General features: G+C 45.8%; 1 long non-coding RNA gene across 1 annotated transcript; it reads left to right on the forward strand.

Moving 5' to 3' along the window:
- The first annotated feature begins 21,305 nt into the window (after positions 1–21,305).
- Positions 21,306–21,684, forward strand: LOC144987201 (uncharacterized). The gene is made up of 3 exons (XR_013651077.1): positions 21,306–21,410; positions 21,488–21,503; positions 21,602–21,684. It is a non-coding gene; the product is annotated as an uncharacterized LOC144987201 (long non-coding RNA).
- Positions 21,685–22,223: the final 539 nt, after the last annotated feature.

Genomic DNA, 22,223 nt, shown 5'->3' on the forward strand with positions numbered 1-22,223 from the left:
GACGAGTGAGGGGTGCAGCGATACTACTGTAGTTCCTGATGAACCGCCTATAAAAATTAGCGAAACCAAGGAACTGCTGTAGTTTCTTACGACTATTGGGGGGTTCCCAATTGGCAACGGCATCAATCTTGGCGGGATCGGGTCGAATATGGCCTGGTTCAATAATATACCCCAAAAATTGGACATGGTCAACATGGAATTCGCATTTCTCTGACTTGACAAACAGTTGATTTTCGAGTAGACGAGTGAGAACTTGGCGGACGTGCTGTTCGTGTTGGGTCTGGTTCTTGGAGTAGATGAGTATATCGTCCAGATACACAAAGACAAAACGATTAAAAAAGTCCCGTAAGACGTCGTTTACGAGTCTCTAGAAAACGGAGGGGGCGTTGGTCAGCCCAAAGGGCATGACCAGGTATTCATAATGTCCGAGTGGGGTGGTAAACGCCGTCTTCCACTCGTCCCCCTCCTTCATCCTGACCAGGTGATACGCGTTGCGTAGGTCCAGCTTAGTGAAGATTTGGGCCTCCTGCACAGAGTCAAAAATAGTGGATATGAGAGGAAGAGCGTACTTATCTTTAACCGTGATCTGATTGAGCTCTCTGTAATCAATGCAGGGGTGTAAGGTCTTGTCCTTTTTCTCCACGAAGCAGAATCCTGCTCCAACAGGCGATGATGAAGGTCGAATGTGACCCAGGGATAGGGCCTCCTGAATGTAGCTCTCCATTGCGAGTTTTTCAGGTCCAGATAGATTGAATAGCCTACCCTTGGGGAGGGTGGAGCCAGGCTGTAAAAGGATTTCACAATCATAGGGGCGGTGAGACAATAGAGCGCAGGCCTTGGTTTTACTGAAAACTTTGTGAAGATCATGATAGCAGGCAGGGATTTTGTCCAGATTAACATCAGTAGAGTGTTCAGGAGACAACTGAGGAATGGAGGGGATAGCAGAGGCAAGACAGTTGGCCAGACAGTAAGAGCTCCAATTGGTGATTTGACCCAGACTCCAATTGAATTGAGGATTGTGGAGTTTTAACCAGGAGAAACCCAGGATTGTGGGAGTATGAGAAGATTGTGTGACGAAGAACTGGATGTTTTCTCTATGATTGCCGGAAGTAAGTATTTGAATGGGTTTGGTGCGATGGGTAATCCGGGAAAGGTGTTGACCACCTAAACCAGAAGCTTGTACGGGAGTGTCAAGGGGTTCTGTGGGGAGGTGTAATCTAGTGACGAGATCACGGTCTATGAGACTTTGCTCTGCCCCGGAGTCAATGAGGGCCTTGGTGATATGAATTTCGGACTTAGTACAGAGTTTGACAGGGATGTAGAGAAAGTTAGCCGTGGAATGAGCAGAGGAGTTTTCCCTCCGCGGCCTGTCGCCCAACGGGGGGGTTTGGGAGTTTAACCGCAATTTACATTGTGACACTAAATGACCCTGAGCGCCGCAATAATAACATGAGCCCTCCTTGCGACGTCGCTGTCGCTCCTCTGCCGACAATTTTGAGTGTCCCACCTGCATGGGCTCTTCCAATGTCTTGGGGTCTGGGAGTGAGTCTATTTTAGGTTGTATCCTGCCGGGAAAATTCAGAAAGGAGTTATTATTTAAGGTTTTGCGTGGTTAACGTGGCGGTCATTCGGTCTTTCCCGGAGCCAAGTGTCTGACCTGAGCGCGGCAGAGACCAAATCCTCGAATGTTTTAACCTCCGGCTGGGTGCATAAATGATCCTTAATAGGTTCGTTCAAGGACTGATAAAACACACCTTTTTTTTTTTTTTTTTTTTTTTTTTTTTTTAACTTGTCCTGTCCAACAGCTGGGCAGACAGATGAGAGCTGAGGGCCTCTTGTGTTGGACATATTTTACTTTAACAAGAGGGATTATTAATCTACAGACAAACCAAAGGTATGTCTGAATAAACCCCTTTTGTAATTGAGGCCAAACTTTATTCATTTCAATCATGTCTGAAAATCTTTGGTGTGGGACCGGACGGAAAAGGAAAGAGGGGAAGAAGAGAGAGGGACGTTAGAGAGAGGGGGGGTAGGGGGTGATAATAGGAGGGGAAGGGGGGTAAGACCATGAAGCAGCATAAAGCAACAAGTTTACTGGTTGTTAATCATTATGGTAAGGTTCAAATGTAGTACAAAAAGGGCGGGGCCTGTCCACACACACACTCAAATGTTATAAACACCCCTGCTAGCTGCAAAAATGTCCACCTGTCGACATGTACACAAAACAGATAGTGTTCACACGCATACTTATGCCTTAAAACCAATTAGTGTGAAATATTTCAGTCATTCAGTCATGCAAACTGTTAGTGCAAAGGTGAGCTAACACCAGTGCTCAGGTGAGTGTTTATGTTCTTCTAAAATGGATGGTGGAACGTGAAAAGAAGGAGGGAGAGTGCCCAGCCATCCCCACCCCAAGACCCCCACCGCAGCAGCAGCGGCAGCCGGAATCCCCCCAATGCCACACGGGAACCGGCAGGGAACAACCGCCGCCCGGGCGACCAAGCCCGCCACCCAGGCCAGGGCCAGCAGGGCCGCCGCAAGGCCCCCAAAGCCAGAGGCCAGGGAGGCACGGAGGGAAAGAGAGCGCCGCCCCACCCCAACCAGGAGAGCAGCCCCCCCGCCGCGCCGGGAGAACCCAACGCAGGGCCCCACCGGAGAAGGACGCCCACAGCCCCAAACGAGCACCCCACCACCACCCAGGAGTTCCGGGCATCCCCCCGCCCCAACCCCAGGTACGAGCCAGGACCCCACAAGGGACACCCGCTCCGCACTCCAGGCAGCCATCCGCCCGGCCCACGGTTGGTCCAGGGAGGTGCGAGGCAGGGGGCCCGCCGCCCCCGCCCAGGAGGGGGGAACCCCGGGGAAAAAAAGAGGGCCCACAAGGGGTGTTGTAAATAAGGCCCGACCAGGCTCGGCCACAGTTGGAAATTTGGCGGGGCCCAGCACCCAGGAGCAAGGACCAGAACCCACCCCCCAGGGACCAGACACCCCCGGCTCAGATGTAATGTGAACCCCCCCACCGCGCGGAAAGAGCACCGCCGGGCCCAGGAAGCCGGCACCCCGGGGACACGGCCGCCGTTGCAAAGGGACCCGTACCCCCCACCAGGGAAGAGGCAGGGGACAGATGGACCCAGGTCCCACCTTCCTTGCAAAATGTGTGTGCATGTATGTGTGTTTGAGAGGGTGTGTGTGTGCATGTGTGTGTGTTTATGTTGGGATGTATATATTGAGGGGGGAGGGGTGTGTGTACTAAGGGGGGTGCAGTTAAAATTGGTGGGTCCACGGGTTACCATGGCGCCGCGTGTGTGGCAGCTTATCTGGGCAGCTCTACCCTTTTGTGTTCCTTACTTTGCGTTTTTTAATATTTTCTTCCAACTTATTTGTGTTTTTTGTATTTTTCAACAACTATTACAAAGTTCTGCGACAAAGGACAGGAACATTATTACTTTTGCTTTTTGTTTTTTTATTTTTTCTCAACTTTTTGAACCGGCCTCGGGGGATCCGTTAGGATGCAGCTCCATTGTTTACACTCGAGATCAGCTGTTAGCTCTTGGACGAGTTGAGATTCTCCTCGCTGGAAAGCCAGATGTTCCAGCTGAAATACGGAGGAAACGACGAGGCTGCAGAGCTGGAGTTAAACGCCGGGAGAGAAGACGGAGGAACAAGCCATGTTTACCATCCGTTACCATGGGAAACGTCCGCGCGCTCTCTAACAAGCTGGACGAGTTAACAGCGCTCATGCGTCTGCAGCGGGTTTACCGTGAGAGCAGCCTGCTGTGTTTCACCGAGACGTGGCTCAACCAGGACATGACAAACTCTGTGGTCTCAGTTACTGGATTCACGCTGGTGCGGGCGGACCGGAGCGCGGCGCAGAGCGGAAAGAAGAAAGGCGGTGGTCTGGCGGTGTTCGTGAATGACAGATGGTGTAACCCGAACCACATCACTGTGAAAGAACAGCACTGCAGCAAGGACATTGAACTGGTGGCAGTCAGCGTTCGGCCGTACTACCTTCCACGGGAGTTCTCCCATGTGCTGGTGGTGACTGTTTACATCCCCCCGTCGGCTGACGCTGCTGTCGCTTGTGAGCGCGTGCACAGCACCGTGTCCCAGCTGCAGACACAACACCCGCAGGCCCTGATCTTGATTTCTGGGGACTTTAACCATGCATGCACCCCCCTCTCCGCCACCCTGTCCAACTTCACCCAGTATGTGAACTGTCATACGAGGGACAGAAAAACTCTGTACCTTTTCTATGCTAACATCGAGAATGCATATGCTTCTGCCCCCCTCCCCCCTTTAGGACGCTCTGATCACAACCTGGTCCATCTCTCCTCTGCCTACACTCCAGTGGTGAAACAGCAAAAACCACAGATTAAAACGGTGAAGATCTGGACTGAGGAAGTAACAGAGCGACTAAGGGACTGTTTTAGCACCACAGACTGGGACGTTCTCTGCAGTCCACACGGGGAGGACATTGACAGTCTTACTGACTGCATCACGGACTATGTCAATTTTTGTGTGGAAAACACAGTGCAAACTAAATCAGTGCAGTGTTTTTCCAACAACAAGCCCTGGGTCACTCCTGAGCTGAAGACCCTCCTAAATGAGAAGAAGAGGGCTTTTCTCTCTGGGGACAAGGAGGAGCTACGCAGAGTACAGAGGGACCTGAAATATAAGATCAGGAAGTGCAAGGACTGCTACAGGAAGAAGCTGGAGCAGCGCCTGGAACAGAACAACATCCGTGATGTGTGGAGGGGTCTAAAACACATCTCAGGACATGCTGAGGCTGGAAATGGTCGCCAGGTCACAGGTGACCAAGCCTGGGCAAATGAACTGAACCTGTTCTTTAACAGATTTGATTCTGCCCAGCCCCCAGTCTCCACCCACTCGGCCCCCTCTTCACACCTTTCCAGCTCAGGCGTCTCCTCCCAGCTGCAGCTGTTACCACCTCAGCACCAAACAGTCCACTCTCCCCTTCTTCCAACAGAAGCAAAGGGACCCCCCCAACGACTCACAGCATCAGACCAGCCACCGCCCACCCACCCTCCAACCCCCCTCTGCCTCACCCTGATTCAGGTTAGGATGGAGTTAAGGAGAACAAAGGCCAGGAAGGCAACAGGCCCTGACAGCATCACCTCCAGGCTCCTCAGGGAGTGTGCAGACCAGCTCTGTGTGGTGATGCTGTTTATATTTAATATGAGTCTCAGACTGGAGAAGGTACCAGTCCTCTGGAGGACTTCCTGCCTGGTTCCGGTTCCAAAGGTACCTCGTCCTACGGAACCGAACCACTTCAGACCTGTCGCCTTGACTTCCCACCTGATGAAGGCTATGGAGAGGATCATCCTCAGCCATCTCCGCACTCAGGTGAGCTCAGCACTGGACCCGCTGCAGTTTGCATATCGACCAGGCATCGGGGTGGATGACGCCATCATCTACCTGCAGCATCGGGCCCTGTCTCACCTGGAGGCCCCTGGGAGCACTGTGAGAGTCATGTTTTTTGATTTCTCCAGTGCTTTCAACACAATTCAGCCATCACTGCTGAGGAGGAAGCTGGAGGTTGCAGGTGTGGACCAACATCTGGTTGCTTGGACCATCAACTACCTCACAGACAGGCCACAGTTTGTGAGGCTGCATGACTGTGTGTCTGATGTGGTGGTCTGCAGCACGGGGGCACCTCAAGGGACTGTGCTCTCCCCATTCCTGTTTACCCTGTACACATCAGACTTCACCTACAACTCCCACCACTGTCATCTGCAGAAGTTCTCAGATGACAGTGCCATTGTGGGCTGTGTATCAGGGGGGGATGAGCAGGAGTACAGGGGGGTCATCACTGACTTTGTTAGCTGGTGTGAAATTAACCACCTGCTGCTTAACACCAGCAAGACAAAGGAGCTGATCCTGGACTTCAGGAGGTCCTCACCACCACAGTCACCGGTGAACATCCAGGGTTCAGACATTGAGGTCGTGGACACATTTAAATATCCGGGTGTTCACCTGAACAACAGACTGGACTGGTCCAACAACACCGATGCTCTGTACAGGAGAGGCCAGAGTCGCCTTCATCTGCTGAGGAGACTGAGGTCCTTTTGCGTGTGCAGACAGCTGCTGAGGACCTTTTACGACACTGTGGTGGCCTCAGTGGTCCTTTATGGAATTGTGTGCTGGGCGGGGGGCAGTGCAGGCAGAGACTTGAAGAGGCTTAACAAACTGGTTAGGAGGGCCGGCTCTGTCCTGGGCTGCACACTTGAGTCCATCGAGGAGGTGGCGGACAGGAGGATGTTAGCTAAGCTAACATCCATCATGGATAACCCCTCCCACCCCCTGCACAAAACTGTAGAGGCGCTGACCAGCTCCTTCAGCACAAGACTGTTGCACCCTCAGTGTAAGAAGGAGCGCTACCGCAGGTCATTCCTCCCCACAGCCATCAGACTGTACAACACCATGTCAAAGTGACACTCCACGGTCCCAGGGGTGTTTTTCTGTTTAGTCATTGATTTCATTTACTTTTGTTGTAGTTGTTGTTTTTCAATTTTAAATTGTTTTTTGTTCCTGAACAGTTGTTTGTTTTTGTTCTTGGTGTGAACTTCATTAGTTATTTCTGTATTTTGAAAAAATTTGTAATGTTTTTTTACAGTTTACATGTTTTGCAGACCGCATGTTTTTTTACACTTTTGCAGCTGTATTTATTTAATATTTATTCCTTTATTTAATAAGAATCTCATTTTTGATAATAATTTTTCATAATCATTTTAGTAATATTTTTAATTATCTAATATAAATGTAATTTGTGATGTCCTTTATTGATGTTATATTATATAGATTATTTCCTGAATGTCGTGTTGCTGCCACAGATAAATGAAATTTCCCCATTGTGGGATTAATAAAGTCATCTATCTATCTATCTATCTAGGGCACTAAGGGGACATCTCCTGATTACTCACAGTGACGTCCCCTCACCCTCCCCACCAAGGGGCCCTAAATGTCTAAGGTGCGGTTAAAATTTGCGGGTATGGTGCTAGGAGGACATCCGCTGCTTGCTGGCAGTGATGTCCAAGCACCCCCCCTACCAAGGGCCCTACATGTCTAAGGTGCAAATAAAACCGAAAGAGGGGGGGCCCACTCCATACGGCAACCATAGGAGGGGGGCCACTGCCTAGTAAACCCCCCCCCAAGGCTCATCGCAGGCCAAGCCCCCCACCCCCTCACCCTATTATGAGGTTATATAAGGAAGGGGGTAATTTGGGGACAGCTGATAGATTGTCCCCCGGTGGTCAAACAGCTGTCCCCCCCCCCCCCCCCCAGCAAGGGGGCCAGGCCCACCCAGCCCAGGGGCCCCACCCCCGGAGGCGCCGACACCCCAGGCCCAGCACCACCACCCCCCACACAGAGAGAGAGGAGCCAGAAAGCGCTGGCCCCCCCGGAGCAAGCCCAGGTCCCCACCCCCAAACGGCCCTAGAAGAGCTCTGGTCAGGCCTCGACGGGACCAAGGCAGCCAACCGGCCGGGGAAACCGCCGATGGCCTCAGCGGAGACCCCGACCCGTCAACCCCCCCTGCCCCGTACCGATAGTGCCCCCCCCCCCCAGAATGCCCCCCCACAGGACAGGGCAGACAAGACCCCCCACCCTACCCCACCCCAGACCCTGCAGCCGAAGCGGATGACACCCAGAGCGACCGGGGGCCCCAAGAGGGTTGTCCCGTCCCGCCCCAGAGCCAGGGAAGGGCCGATCCCAGCCCCAGGTGTAGATGGGAAGCCCATCCAGCGCCGCTGCCCCCCCCCCCCCCCCCCCCCCCCCCCGAGCAGCGCCCCCCGCCAACCCCCCCAGCACAGGCAAAGGGACCACCCCCCCAAGCCAAACCAGACCGCCACCCCACCCCCCCACCACGCACCCCCACACCCAAGCCCAGAGGACCACGCAGCGCCCCAGCCCGCCCCACCCAGGCGCCGGACCCGACCCCCCGACCAACGGAGCCCCCATCACCCCCCGCCAGGCACCGGAGGCCCCGACCCCCACCCCGGCCCACGGCAGAAGGGCAAGGAGCAGCGACGACCAGGCCCCCCCCACCCACTAAGTCATGGAATTAGCTATGGGAGACCAGAGAGACCGAATTATTTCAAAGTTACTTGAACTTTGGCCTGACATTTTTTCCAAGCTGATATGATAAAGCAGCAGATTTCTGTGTTTACTTATATTTATATTTTTTTTGCTTTTCCACATAAAACACACCCTTAAGCACTATGTCCGGCCAGCCGGCTTCTACAGCCAGAATGCGAAAATCGATAACATGGTCGCTAACTGACCGATCATGCTGCTTTAAATTTAAGAGGCGCCGGGTGGCTTCTTCTTGTCTGCGTGGCTGATCAAAAATAAGTCGAAATTCCTTAATGAAAAGTTCGTATGAAAGATGAGAAATCGGGTTGGAGGCAATGAAGGCTTGGGCCCATTTGAGAGCTTTGTTGCGAAGTGAATTGATGACAAGGGTAATTTTACTGTGATCAGAATGATAATACCTGGGGGCTTGATGAAATATGAGCTGACACTGTAGAAGGAAGCCGCCGCAGGCTTCAACGTCACCGAAGAATGGTTCCGGTTGGAGCCGGAAGTTTTCGGTAGTCTGGATAGCACCGGAAGCGGGGATGTTGCCGGAAACCGACGGGAGCGGTCCTGTAGCAGAGTTAGCATAATGCCCGGTTAGCTCAGTTAGGGTTTGCGTCATACCTTGGAAGCGGCAGATAAGGTCCTCTTGAACTGCAGTTATACGGGAAATGGAGCTGTAGAGGAGTTCTAGAAATACTCCTTGCTGGGAGATCGTGTGACGCAGATCTTCCGGGTCAGCTGGGTCGGGGTTTTGGTGAGTTCGTTCTGTCATGTCTGGCTAGGCTAGGCAGACCCAGATGCTGGAACCCGGAAGGATGACAGGAGGTGAGTTGTGGCAAGAAGTGGGTTTATTGATTCAGCTGGTGATGTAATCTTGGTACGGCAGGGAGGCGACGTGGCTGGAGGGAGTCCGGGGATCCGAAACCAGACGAGGACAGGAGGCACCGCTTGAGGAACCGGGCCGTGGTGTGAGACGTGGCTCGATGTTCGACCAAAGGCTCCACTGAGAAAAGGTGAGTTTCGGGAGGGTTTCTGCTCGGCGAATCAGCTTTGCCGTCCACTCGTGGGAGTAGGTATTCCTGGAAGAGGACAAGAGGTTCGTGAGACGAAGACGAGAGATTCTTAACATGAGACGAACAGAAGCCAGACTAAGCACCATTAGAGGCAACGAACTCGCGTTGAATACTGGTCCTGGAGCTCCTTATGAAGATCTGGCAGGCTGATGAGTTGAGTGGCGGCAGCTGTGGTGAATTAGGCCAAGCAGAGGGGAGAGGGGGAGGAGTCTGACAGAGGCACCATGACATGGTCACATATTTTATTTCTCATATTTTAACAAGAAATCATCAATTTAAATTTATCATGATTTTAATTGTAAATGTGTTTTAATATGAATAAAATCTGTTCCTTTTATTGTTTTTAAATCTGTTTCAGATACTCCAAAGGCTCAGATAAGTAGAAGTGAAGGAACTCTGAGCTGTTCTGTGAATCCATCATCATCTGGTTGGAGTTATTATTTTTACAGAGGAGAGAAAAACCAGGAAGTGCTGACACTGCAAAATACTGATTTCCATTCTAATAGAGAAATCAGAGTTTCACAGGGAGGAGTCTACAGATGCAGAGGAGGAAGAGGAGAACCAGTTTATTACTCAGAGTTCAGTGATCCAGTCACCATTGTTGGTGAGTTTCTTTGTGTTTTCTTTCTTCATTATTGAAATAATCAGCATGAAAACTTCCAGACCTTTAAGAAGTTCAGACATTCACATTTATTAGTCATTGAAGTCACTCACTGTTCATCTGAGGAGCTTCTTCACTTCTGACTGCTGGTGAGGAAGTTCACTTTCTTTCTGTTCTGACCATCTCCTAGCTTTGACACAGACGTTAAATAACTAGACGTCATGTGATCAGATCCAAAGGTCAAAGATCCAGTTTGGATCAGGATGGTGGACTAATGTCTCATTATTCAAAGAGAGTCTTCATGTGGTTTAGTGCTGATGAGTCTGGTTACTGCTCTGTTATTGTGTCAGTTGTGAATGGGAGCCCAGATTCCTGAGAAAAGATGTCAAAGATGACAGAGGACAGAAAGTGGGTCACCCCCCCCCCCCATGTTTATCCATGTGGACATAGATTTTTATTTATTTATTTAAGGATCCCCATTAGTCTTAACCAAAGGTAAGACTACTCTTCTTGGCGTCCGCATTAAAAGAATACATGCACTGATACACAAAGTCATGAAAATACATACATCAAAAAAACAATACATAGGAAATTAATACATTCAAAATAAAACTCAAGAACCAAAAATAAGAGAGTCTATTTTATTTAAACAAATGACAAATGTACAGTGAAATTAGGCAAGTTAATACATCATAGAAATAATCAACGTAAAATTTACATTAAAAGAAAAGAAAAAATTTGAAAATTAATTTTAAAAATTAAGGAAGGAAAGAAAAGAAAAGTGCAGATAGTGCAGAATTACGTTATAAAATATTGATTTTTGTAGATTAGTTTTTCAGAGGGCTCTGGTTCGTGGTAGAGGAAGAGTAAAAGTAACAGAAGCTTTTCTAGTGTTAAACTGTCTCTTATGTTGGTAGGCAACAGCTGCAAAAGTGAGCGACCTTGGGAGCATTTCGGGCAGATTACTCTAGCAGTGCGTTTACTTCAGTTACTCCCTTAGGGCGGTTCAGTTAATCAACTTACCTGTTCAGCGTCCTATTTAAGTCAAGGTATGTATGCTGTACGTCCTTCTTTACTGCAGCGCTGAATTTTTTCACCCCACCCTCCTCCACGGCTTCCAACTGTGAGCTCCTTTAGGGGTAGTTATTACCCAAAGGTTTATGGAAATTTGTCTCAAGGAATTGTACGGAGTCTTATGCAAAAAACTTAAAAAATGTGAAAATGCAAAGTTAAAGGTGTGTAAATTGCAAGACAAAAGATTTGAAAATAAATACTATTATTACTGCATGAGTTGTTTGACTGAAATAAGCTAAAGGGTTTGTGCAGGGTCCAGATTTTATGCAGAAACAAAATCAGACCTGTTCTGAACGTTCATGCATGAAAGACACGGATGCATCCAGTCTGTATTAGTCCTAAAAGGACAACCCAGAGCTAATCTTGCAGCCCTGTTCTGCACTTTCGGAAGTCTTTCAAGGTCATCTATGTTTGCATTTGACCAAATAGCAGAGCAGTAATCTAAGTGACACTTGACCAACGTCTTTGATCTCTCTCCTTCATAAGTTGCTGTAGATCAACATCCAACCAAGGAGCTTGACTAGATCTCTCAGTTACTTTACTTATTGGTGCATGTTAATCACATATGGCTGACAATAATATAAAAATATCTCTAGAGCTGTTTCTGCATGTGTGTGACATAGTACTTTGTACCATTGCACTCTCACCATTTCACTATGATGTTGTTTATTAGGGCCCGAGCACGGAGTGCAAGGACCCTATTGTATCTGTAAGAGTTATTATTATTATTATTCTTTTTCTTCCGACGGAAGAGTCGCCTTTTTGAGGCCTTTAACATACCCCAAAACTCACCAAATTTGGCACACACATCAGGAGTCGCGAAAAATTTCGTATTTTACAGGAGATTGGCATGGGCGCACAAAAACGGCTCGACAGCGCCACCTACAGTGACATTTGTCCCGAGCCCCCGCATATGCTTTGACATACAAGCTTGATTTTTTCAGGGCATGTTCATCAGATGGAAACCTACAAAAAAGTCTGTAGGTACCAAGCTGTCAGTCGCACAGGAAGTCTGCTATATTGATGTCAATATGTCATTTTTGCTCTATTTTGGACATTTGCAGGCCTCCTTCTAGAACGAACTCCTCCTAGAGATTTGTGAATAATGACTCCAAACTTTGGTTTTGTAAACTAAACACATGTCCGATGTTAAATTGCAAAGCTTTTAAGTTTTTACAGAAGTTTGTGACCGTGGCGGCGCGTAGAAATTCGACCTTGTTTCGAAAACACGCCATGAAAAGAAAAATGGCCATTACTCAGCCATGCATAATCCAATCTGATCCAAAATTGATGTGCATGATTGTAGTCTGACTCTGAACACATCTGCAGTGAAAGAATCTGGAAAAAGTGTAGCGCCACCTGCTGGCAAGAGGAAATGACATGTTTTACTTGGAGCATCACTACTCCGAGTAGGATGAGCCGACACACCTGAAAATGACGTCCACCTGTTGAAAAGCCATTGAAGTTTACTCTGACAAAAAACCATAACTTTCAATGCGGGGGTGTGGTCGTGACAGAGCGGCAAAGTTGGGCGTCTCGCCATGCACACAAAAGTTGCTCTCACGTGCACATTCCTTGTCCAATCTCACTGAAATTCAATGGATATGATGAAGCTTCTATTCTGAACCCATGGATATGACAATCTTGGACGAGCTCTATAGCGCCACCTAGTTATTGCATTGGGCACATTCTGCCCTGTATTTTCTCTTTGCTTTGTCCGATGTGCATGAAATTAAAACTGGAGATACTCAGAAGGGTCCTCTCTCATCATGTAAAGTTTCATGGGTGTACACCTGACGGTGCCTGCGTAACAGGAAGTGGTCGATTATGTGCACCCAAATAATAGAAATTTATTATAAATCAGCCGTTTGTCTCAGGAAGCTGAGATTTCAGAATTAGATGCCTTTAATAACCTCCAGCTTTGATATGTAACACTATAGGGTCTACGAGAAACTTCATCACTTGATTTTTTTAATGAAATTTTGGACTGAACAAAGATTTTTAGCATAAATTCTGTTTAGGTTATCAGCACCAAGAATTCAACTTTCATAGGCATTTATGTGCTACTGCTTCCTAAAAAAATTCAGAATTATTGAAGTTACAGGTGAACTTTTATTCAACATTTCATCCAAAAAGGTCCGAAAACGTCTTTTTAGGCAAAACTACAAACACCTATTTTTTTTCATAACTTAATCATCATATATCAACACCATTTATTTTTTTAAATGTAGGGATCTGTGTTTGCTGCCTTCCATATTTTTTTCAGAAGTCCAGGTGAAACAGATGATTTTAAAAAAATCCTGATTCATCCCAAAACCTGTGCTTTTTCCGTCTGGACTCCAAACAAGTGTGTTTTAAAATTACTTATGCTTCAAATATCCACACCAAGTTTCACACGCCTATAGCTGAACATGTCTAAATGCTTATTGAATATTCTTTACAGATATAAAATGAACTGGTCAACTGTAGGATGTCATTTCCTCTTACATGCTTCAGTTTTTTCCTTATGCTGCAGCCTGCTCCTCAATCTGACCTGTTGCTGGAGTCAAATTTCACACACACCCCCCCACACACACACACACCAGCTGCCTGTTCGTATGCTAACTAACCCAGAGGTGAGGTGACAAGAGTTTAGACACAAGAGGGAGGGCAGACTGCTTTTTCATTTGTTTTGTATGTCTTTCATAGATTTTTATGAATAATCATTGCTTTTCTAGTCATGTAAAATGCAATAAACTTAATATTTTATCTTTTTTTTTTTACAAACAAAACATATGAATGTGCTCCAAAACAAAACCCAACTCTCAGTACAGTTCTACAGATGTAACATAAGACTTAGACAGTAAATGTCTCTTTTATCCTTTTTTAATCAATGCTGCAACTTCTTTTCCTTAATATAAATCCAATGAAATTAAACTACAAAACCAAAAAACACAACGTATAGCAAATTTCTCTAAATAAATTATGTGTATATACAATATGTAGCACTTTTAAACAAAATAATAACAAATCCTTCCAATACAAGCACAGAAAAATGGAACACAAAATTTAAAACCCAAATTTGAAATGGCAATTTTAGAAAGATAATTTTTTCAGCCTGCTAAAAGTGCACAATTGTAAAAGCTCTTTTATATAGACAACTGTTTGGTTGCTTAGAGCTCTAAATATAAAAACAATGCCTTTATGGACGTGGCACGGATGGCACGGATGTTCAGCAGGGTAAACCCCAGGAAAGCGGCGGGACCTGATGGAGTTCCCGGAAAGGTTCTGCGGGCCTGCGCCGATCAACTCTCCCAGGTCTTCACAAAAATCTTCAACCTGTCGCTAGCTCAGGCTTTCATCCCTGCTTGCCTGAAGTCATCCACTATCATCCCGATACCCAAAAAGTCCTCATCCACAGCCTTCCTCACGGACTTCCGCCCAGTTGCACTCACTGCTGTCATCACAAAGTGTCTGGAGCGGCTGCTCCTGGGACACATCAAAGACTCCCTCCCTCCAATCTTCGTCCCCCACCAGTTTGCTTACAAAGCAAACAGATCAACGGATGATGCCATTTCCATCACCCTCCACACTGCGCTGAGCCACCTGGAACACAGAGACACCTACGCCAGGATGCTCTTTGTGGACTATAGCTCAGCCTTTAACACAATCATTCCTGACATTCTGGTCAACAAACTGTCTGAACTAGGACTCCACCCACTCACCTGCTCGTGGATCAAGGACTTCCTGACAAACAGACCACAGACAGTCAAACTTGACCCCCACCTCTCCTCCACCGACGCTGAGCACAGGCTCCACACAGGGATGTGTGCTGAGTCCTCTGCTGTACACACTGTACACAGCCTGACTCCACCTGCAGGTGGATCACAGACTTCCTGACGGACAGACAGCAGTATGTGAGGCTGGGGAAGCTCGTCTCAGATACTCGGACCACAAGCACCCGATCCCCCCAGGGCTGTGTCCTTTCACCCCTGTTACTCTCCCTGTACACAAACAGCTGCACAGCTGGTCACCTGTCTGTCAAACTCCTGAAGTTTGCTGACGACACCACACTCATCGGCCTCATCTCTGACGGAGATGAGTCGGCCTACAGGAGTGAAATAGCCAGGCTGGTGTCATAGTGCAGCGCTAACAACCTGGAGCTTAATGCTCTGAAGACAGTGGAGATGACAGTGGACTTCAGGAAGGCCCCAGCCCCCCTCCCCCCTGTCATCCTCTGTGACTCCCCGGTGACCTCTGTGGAGTCCTTCTGCTTCCTGGGAACCATCATCAGCCAGGACCTCAAGTGGGAGCAGAACATCAGCTCCATCACTAAGAAGGTCCAGCAGAGGATGTACTTCCTGAGGCAGCTGAAGAAGTTTCACCTCCCTGAAAAGATGCTGGTAGACTTTTACACCGCCATCATCGAATCCACCCTCACGTCCTCCATCACAGTCTGGTTCGCTGCGGCCACGGCCAGAGACAAGGCCAAGCTGCAACGCGTCATCCACTCAGCAGAGAAGGTGATCGGCTGCCACCTCCCGTCTCTCCAGGAGCTGCACATCTCCAGGACCTGGAGGCGGGCAGCCAGGATTGTAGCCAACCCCTCTCATCCAGGACATAATCTCTTTCGGCCCCTCCCTTCTGGCAAGAGGCTCCGGTCCATCAGGACCAGGACCTCGCGCCACAAGAACAGCTTCTTCCCCACTGCAGCCAGCCTGCTGAACAGAACCCCAACTCCCCCAGGTGACCCCCCCCGCCCACCAAAGGACTGTCGGTGCCACTTACAGGCCCCACCATCCCAGCCCATCTGTGCTCCCACTTTACTTCACCTTACTCTACTGTATATAGTGTGTTGTTGTTGTTAACTTAATTTTTAACTTATTCTTAATTGCACTATACACCAAGTCAAATTCCTCGTTTTGTAAAGTGCGCTCTACTGAACCTGGCAATAAAACTTTTTCTGATTTCTGATTCTGATTCTGATTCTATTAATCATTGTTTTTTATTCATTCAAAATGCAATTAAATCAATATTTTATCTTTTTTCTTTTCCTTTTTCTTTTTTTTTATCTCTTATATCCTTTTTTATAATCAATGTTTGAACTTCTTTTCCTTTCTATTGTCATGGTTTCAGTTTGTTGTCTTGTTTTTCGCTTTAGTTCTTGTTCTGCCTTGTTTGGTTCTGTTTCCTGTTTTATTTTGAAAGGTTTCCTGTCTTGTCATGTTTCTTGAGTTTTACTTCCTTTGGTCCCCATCTGCCCTAATCGTGTTCACCTGTGTCTTGTCTGCCCTGTCTGTATATAAGTCTTGTCTCTGCCTTCCTCCTGTGCTGGTCCATTAACTTCTGCTCATGTTGATCACGTCTTCTTGTCTGGCGTCCATGTCCCTTGCCATGCCACAGTAAGTTTTTGTTTTTAGTTTTGTCATCCTGCTCTGCAGCGCTTTTTGTTAGTTAAATAAATCCACTTGCCCTGAACCCGTTTGCCTCCCGTCTCTGCGCCTGGGTCCTACCTGCTCTCGAGCCTCCCCCCCACACGACATCTATACATCCAATGAAATTAAACTACAAATCAACAAACACAACTGATAACAAATGTCTCTAAAAAATGATGTGTATATTTGCAGAACCTTAAAAACACCAAACAAATAACAAATGCTTCCCAATTAAAGCACAAAAAATGGAACACAAAATGTAAAACCCAAGTTAGAAATTGCAATTTGAAAAAGATACTTTTTTCAGCAGCTTTTCAAAATCAATCACCAATTCTACTCTTCTGTGGATGAAACAAAGTACTCCAGAACAATGAAGCCATTTCTCTAAGTCTCTCTCACCTTCAGTTTTAAACAAGGTCTGTGAAAATCCACCATACATTGGTCACATGAACTCAGAGACCTGCTAAAAGTGCACAATTGTAAAAGCTCTTTTATATAGACAACTGTTTGTTTGCTTAGAGCTGTAAATATAAAAAAAAATGCTTTTCTATCACCTAGACACAGATGGAGAACCATATCAACTGGATTAATAACAGGGTGGCATGTTTAGACAACATGAAGCTGTCCATCACATTTTTGACCTAAACATGCAAACACATCCTTGGCTCTGCGGTTAGGAAATGGTATTTGGGAATCTCTTTATACCAGGAGCCAGCCTGGCCATTGGAACATCGCCACAGTGCCCATCCAGACTGGGACAGCAACGGGGTCCACTTCAGAGCCGTGAGCTGCTGTGTTTAACTCCAGCTGTCCCAGCAAGGGAGACAACTGCAGCAACATCCACTGACCAAGCTGACAAGCCCTGGCAGAAAAGATCCCCACAAGAAAAACACTGGCTCAGGCAGGCTGGTCAAAAAAAAATAGTTTTGCCATTGTCTTGCAGCTCGCAGATCAAGTGGTTTAGTTTTCCAGTAATGTCAGTCAAGAATGCAAGTTCAGATTCACAATGTTCATATTCACCATATTCAACAGACATCTCCTCCAATAGCGCCTTAAAAATCCTGTGCTGTTTTGCTTTGCAGCTGAGGTTGTTTACGATTTTCAGAATAAGAGTCATTATATGTCCAGAGCCAATCACTTCTGCACATAAGGCCTGCTGGTGAATGACGCAGCAGTAATGCAGACATTTTGGAAAGTCTGGGTCAGCTTTACAGTGAGTGATGAAACCTGTTTGTCTATTGATCATAGCAGGAGTCCCATCTGCAGTCACTGCTACCAGCTTTTCTAATTGTACCTTTTTTCTGCACAAAAACTCCTTCACCGTGTTATACATTTCAACTCCTCTTGTAGTTGTCTGTTAGGGCAGATGTGTCAGGAGTTCTTCTCTTGTGGAAACCAAAAGCTATGCTGTACTGTTGCCGTCCACAGACTCATCACACTGGACGTTAACCACCTGCACTTTGCAAGATCCCGGTCCAGCTAATTGGCCAAGTTATCAGACATAGCTGACACTCATCTAGACATTGTAGTGGAAATTGAATGAGTTCTATTGTTCTCATCCTTAGGGACAGTGATAGCAATTATCATCATTGCTTGAATTTTTTTCATGCTATATGCAAAAGTCTTTGTCCCTTAAGGCAACAGATTACAGCCCCCCCCCCCCCCCCCCCCCAGGCTGCTGTCGTATTAACAATAGCTTGGAGCTCCAGAATGGACAAGAAAAAACGACGAGAATGGCTCGAGCAGGGCGTTGCTCACGGGGCGGTCGCTCGTGCCATGCGGTCGCACGTGCTCGGGCCCGCTAAATGCTACTTGTAGCTTTAATTTTCATAGTTTTTGCATTAATGTCTGTTTAAGTAGCATTTTTAGACAAAACCTTTTGATTGTATTTTTTTATTAGTAAAAGATGCTCTCTGTTGTTGTTGTTTCTTTACATGGTAAAATCAGGTTTTTTAATTTTAGGCGGATTTGAGCCAGAGTTCAGGCTTAAAGTCAGGGTAGTTTAAACATGCTTCCTGGGGCCTTTAATTTAATTGTGTGTTTGTGTATGTTCTAGATGCTGTGTTGACCTTTAAACCCAAATGGTCAACTTTTTTTATTGGAGAATCTTTAACCTTCAAATGTGACATGAAGGAAGGAAGAACAGATGACTGGAAATACACATTTAATGGAAGTGATTGGACACCTTACTCTGATGTCACACAACAAGAATATAAAATAGATTTTCTGTTTGAAAGTGACGGTGGTGATTATCAGTGCTGTGGTCTCAGGAAGGGTTCAGATTATACAAAGTGCAGCAACAGAGTCTCTATACGTGTATCAGGTAATTTCTTAGTGTGTTTTTGGCATGACTCATTTAATGAGAGAATTTATATTTAAGAATTTATTCATGTTGAAGAAACTAAAACATCTGTTTAGGATGTATGTTTTTACATTAGCATTCCTAAATGTATAAACTCTACCTATAGATGTTATTGATGCAACATTATTCTCATAATTATTAAGTGTAAATGTGTTTGTCAGACATTGCAGACAGAGCCAGAGCAACAATGACAGCAACAACAACAACTGTGTTAGATGTTGGCTTCTGTTTATACAGATAAATACATCTATTTGTTGAACTCCACAGCACACAAACCAAAGGCTGAACTGAAGATCACAAAGTCTCCAGTAGGGGGCAGAGTGACCCTGAGCTGTTCAGTGAAGCCTTCATCATCTGGTTGGAGTTTCTTCTGGTTCAGAGGAGAGAAACCCTCCAAACTGCTGAGAACACAAGATGCTGATTTCCTCTCAAATGGACAGATCAGAGTCTCACAGGGAGGAGTCTACAGATGCAGAGGAGGAAGAGGAGAACCAGTTTATCACACAGAGTTCAGTGATCCAGTCACCATTGGTGAGTTTAAAAAGATTTTACTGGAGCACAAACTATGAAAAAATAAACAGTGTAAAGTTTATTATTTTGATCAATATCTATAAAACTGTCATGTTTTGGTTCTAAAGCTCTTCTCTCTTATTTTTTAAGCACAACAATTTCTTTACTTTTAACTAGAAAGTCACTGAAAAAAATTTGTCTTCTAAAAAGGCCAAAATGAGCCCTGCTGTAAATGTAAACACATAAAACTAACAAAAGGATGTTGGTGTGACACTGTGTGCATGATTTGGTTGTGATTGGCATATTTGAAAAAATACAAAGCAGGGAGGGGTACTGGTAACCATAGCAACTTAGTGGCAGGAACAATTTGTGATGAAAAACCAACATAACTGTGGAATAGACAGAATTAAAAATATTGAGTCTATTTCAGCTAAAGAGCATTGCTGTGTTTCTGTTGCAGTTCCTGCAAAAATCAAAGTGTTGCACGCTGACTGAGGTGGTCCATCTTCTGTAAAAGTGAAACATTGACAATAAATGATCTCTGTTGAAGAGAAGCTGCTGATCATTTCTTCTAATAGTGTAGTTTGTCATAGAGGCTCTGTCATAGAGCAGCAGAAGTCACAGCAGAGCAGCAGAGAGGTCAAAACAATCATGAAGAAAGTGAAAAATCTCCTGCTTCATTTCTGTCTGACAGCAGAGTTATCAGAGTTCTGTCAACCTGTGGAGCTTCTTCTATCAGAACCAAAGGTGTCACATGAAAGAGTTTGGTCAGAAACACAACAAAGTCACTAAAAACAACACTATTTCTCCACCAGAACCTGTCCTGAGAGTGTCTCCATGGTGGTTGAGTCCTGGAGCCTCAGTGACTCTGAGCTGTGAGGTTGAACATGTGTCTGCAGGATGGAGCTTCTACTGGTATAAAGCTGTTCCTGATCTATCACACAAGTCTGGCTCTTACAGCTATGAGCTGCTGCCTGCTAGCTCCAATGGGACTGCAGACAACTCCTACATCATTCATGGACAGACACACACAGCAGGATATGTGTGCAGAGCTGGAAGAGGAGAGCCACACTTCTACACTCTTTACAGTCAGCCTCACTTTGTCTGGTCTGGAGGTCAGACTTCTGATTGTTGATTCATTTCTGTCAACACTGAATGATTTCTCTTCACATTTCTAATGCTGTCAGATTCTGCTCTTTAGTTTGCTTCTTTTCACTTATTGCTAACAGTCAAATGTCATTCAAAATGTTGGAAACAAATGTTTCTTTTCATTTGCATAGAGCCATTCTAACTCCAAGCCATTGAATGAAAATCCATTGAAACACATTTGTTTTTGTGTCTATTTGCTCTCCAAATGAAGCTAAAGTGTGCTGATCTTCATCCTGTTTGTTTTCAGATCTTCATCCATCAGCGTCTCTCTCAGTGAGTCCTGACAGAGTCCAACACTTCACCTCTGACTCTGTCTCACTGAGCTGTGAGGGAAACTCTGCTGAGTGGAGAGTCAGCAGGTTTCTGCTTCCTGACTTCCTGTCATTCTGTTCTGACTGGGAAACAATGAATGGATCAACATGTCATGTTCAGAAGATCCAGTCCAGTAATGCAGTGTACTGGTGTGAGTCTGGATCAGCATTCAGCAACGCAGTCAACATCACTGGACACTGTGAGTGGAAACATGTTTGGATTCCTATTTTTAGCTTGACTTTCATCATTGGATTGATTTGAAACACATGCAGAAGTTGAAGATGGATTTAGATGATCAACTGGATGTCAAAGCAGAATGAAGCAGACGTCAAACATGTTGGGATCATATGTGATGAAGATGAATGTTGATGTTTCCAGATGATGATGAGCTTCTCCTGCTGAGTCCTGTCCATCCTGTGACTGAGGGACATTCTGTTACTCTTGGCTGCAAGTTGAGGACAGAAAATCTTCTTTCTAAAGTGTTTTTCTATCAAAATGACACAATCATCCAAAGTGAGAGCAGAGTGGAGATGATCATCCCTGCAGTGTCAAAGTCTCATGAAGGCTTCTACAAGTGTCAATCCTCAGGAAAAGAATCACCACAGAGCTGGTTGGCAGTAACATGTCAGCAAATCTCTATTGATTCATTGTAAATCCTTTAGGTGATAATATTTACGTATATTTGAATCAAACATGTTTTTTTACAGCTGCATCCGGACCTGACAGCTCCTCATTTCCTGTCTTGGTTGTTGCTCTAACTTCAGTAGTTTTGGTCATTTTTCTATTCATGATCTGGTTTCTCTACAAAAGATCAAGAGGTGAGAAATATTATTATTATTAGATAATATTCATAATAATCTCATGTTAATCAATAACAGATTTTTCTCTTTTCCAGATTCAGACATCATCAGGTTTGTGCAGCTCTGTGTTTTATATTTAAAGTGTGACAGATGATTTTCTTGGAGATGATGTTTTCAATCATTCTAATCTTTCTATTTCTTTCTTCCAGCAGCTCTCAGGACAACAACCAGAATTATATTCCAGATGAGATTGATGCTCAACACAACACATATGCCTCTCTGCTCCATGGTCAGCTTGAATTCTGACTTCTTATTTTTCATGAAGAAATCCTTGAATGAACATGTTTGAAAAGTTTGTATGAAATTTCTAATTTCATTTTCTTCTGGTTTGTATTTGAAGGTGATGTTGCTCTTTATGAGTCACTCAGAGGCCTTGAAGACCCAGAAAATGATCCAGATTATGCCAACATAGGTAATCTGACGGGACTTTTTGGTTGATGTAATGGATTATTTTTTTTGCAATAGTTCAGTTTGTTTGAACTCAGAAAGTGACTCACTGAGACTGAATCAGTAAAAGGTTCATCCACAAATTTATGCCTCCTGCTGACGTAAACTGCAAGTTTGGCTTCTCCAACAATGAAATGAAGCAGTTGTCTTTTCTCTTTGTCCACCTTCTTGAACCCTGACCCATAAATAAAACATCAAATAGAAAAACTGACAGTAAAACAGCAAACACAAACATATAAAGAGTCAAGAGGCCTGAAATGCTACAAATCATGAGAAAGTGTCTCCCTTAGGTCACAAAAAGGGCAGCGGTCAGAAACAGTGGTT

The sequence above is a fragment of the Oryzias latipes genome, chromosome 18 (assembly GCF_053564925.1).
Source record: "Oryzias latipes strain Hd-rR chromosome 18, Olatipes_Hd-rR_3.1".
NCBI classification, from domain to species: domain Eukaryota; kingdom Metazoa; phylum Chordata; class Actinopteri; order Beloniformes; family Adrianichthyidae; genus Oryzias; species Oryzias latipes.